This window comes from Sinocyclocheilus grahami, unplaced genomic scaffold, assembly GCF_001515645.1.
Source record: "Sinocyclocheilus grahami isolate Dianchi unplaced genomic scaffold, SAMN03320097.WGS_v1.1 scaffold6109.1, whole genome shotgun sequence".
Lineage (NCBI taxonomy): Eukaryota > Metazoa > Chordata > Actinopteri > Cypriniformes > Cyprinidae > Sinocyclocheilus > Sinocyclocheilus grahami.
The window spans coordinates 8,466-10,281 of record NW_015510620.1 but is presented as its reverse complement, the minus strand read 5'-3'; the positions used below and the strand labels follow the sequence as shown (position 1 = coordinate 10,281).

At 35.9% G+C, this 1,816-nt stretch overlaps 1 long non-coding RNA gene across 1 annotated transcript; it reads left to right on the top strand.

Moving 5' to 3' along the window:
* Nucleotides 1–6: 6 nt before the first annotated feature.
* On the top strand, nucleotides 7–595 carry LOC107577458 (uncharacterized). Its single transcript, XR_001608203.1, has 3 exons — nucleotides 7–183; nucleotides 285–335; nucleotides 442–595. It is a non-coding gene; the product is annotated as an uncharacterized lncRNA (long non-coding RNA).
* Nucleotides 596–1,816: the final 1,221 nt, after the last annotated feature.

Below are 1,816 nucleotides of genomic sequence, written 5' to 3'. Positions count from 1 at the left end.
GAAGAAGTACAGTGGACACAGGAAATGTAGCAGAACAACTACACAAAAATGAGAAGAGCAGCCAAAATGAAAATGGGCAGCAGAACAAGAGCCTATGTTCATCTATTAATGCGGATGACCAGAGGCCAGAAGGGGAAAAGGAGGAGGAAGAGAAAACCAAAAAGGAAAACCATGAGATGACAGGTAAAATACAGATCATGTTTATACAGAAAAACGAAACCTTTTAGAGAAATCACTGCAGAAATAAATATCTCATCTGATATGTTTTGCTCCCCATTTTTTAGCTGAACCTTGTAATCCACCTTTGCATAGCGAAGCTCCCAGTGATCCTCTGGGTTAGTTTCTGCCTTTTCTTCATATTCAGAAGTTTGAAATTGATTTAGTCATTAGTATTTTGAATTAGTAGATGAGGTTTTTCATCGTGTTTATTTTCTGTTATAGATTCACAGTCTAACCTTGACATCAGTGTCCCATCTTCAAACCTGAATATGGAATTAGAAAATAAACAAACTGCATTCTTCCCTCAAGAGGAAGATGATGATGATGATGGTGAGCAGACAGACAAGAGCAGTGAGTCAGAACAAAACATGCAGGAATAAAAGGATGTTCCAGAAATTAAAGAGAGAAAAAAATAAACTTTTAAAAGATTGTGATGTAAAGAACAGCGATCCAGACAATACAAACAATGGCATATCTGTGCCAGAGGACAAGAAAGCAGAAACAGACCAACAGCATCTCAAAACATGCAATGAAGGAAGATCATAGTTCAGAAATCAGAGAACAGTATTTGAATAAACAGTGCTGTACAGAATGTGATAATAAAGTTTATAGTGAGGAAGGCGAAATGGGCTCAGTTTTATCAGCTGTAAAAGAGGAAGAGAAAATCTGCCAACTAGAGCCACGTGAAGGTTGTAGTGTCAGCTAAGAGACAGAAAACACTTGGAAAAGGATGGTGAAGTGTGTGCTTGAGCAAGGTGTGGAGAAGTAGTATCCAAATACTTTAGCATAAGAAATAGGGCTGTCATATTAATATAGAACAATTAATTTAGTACAATTGATTTTATATAATTGATTGTACTACATTAAGGAAATTGGCATGTTGTATGTAAATATGCATAAGTAGCATATCATTATGCCCTTGTATATATAACACTTTCCATGAAATTTATGTCTGCATATGTATACAAATCAACTATTAGAAATAGGGTAGATTGAACACAAAAACACATCCTTTGTGAATGGCCACTATAGGTCTACTTCAGACAGATGGACAAACTCAATTGGACAATGGATTGGTGTGGACTGTTGGCCAGTAAAATAATTCAGCGGACATAAACAATATATTGAGAGTCACTTCTTGTCTGCTCAGTGTATCACTCATCTGCCACAACAATGTGATATGTAGGCAGCAGACAGGTAGGCAGCTCATAGGTTTTGGAACAGAGCCAGAGTCACACTGAAATGAAAACTTGAAGGCCAACAAAAAGAATTGAAGGAGAGGATGCTGAAGAAATGATGAAGACACCTAGTGTGAAAATATTTTTTAATATATTTTCTGTTGTAAATGTTGTATATACCAGTGGATTGTGTATAATCATGTTATTTAGCTAAATATTAGACATGATTTATTTAACCTTTTTTTGCCAAAATGATATCTATGGCATGATAATATTACTCTAATTTAGAAGCCGTTGTCCTCAACAGCATAGGGCAGGTGGGAGGGTATGATACTGTATGTGCCAGTATGTCACTTTGCTGCGTAGAATTTCTAATAATGCCTTCATTTATTAAACCCAGAATCAACTGTTTTTTTTTT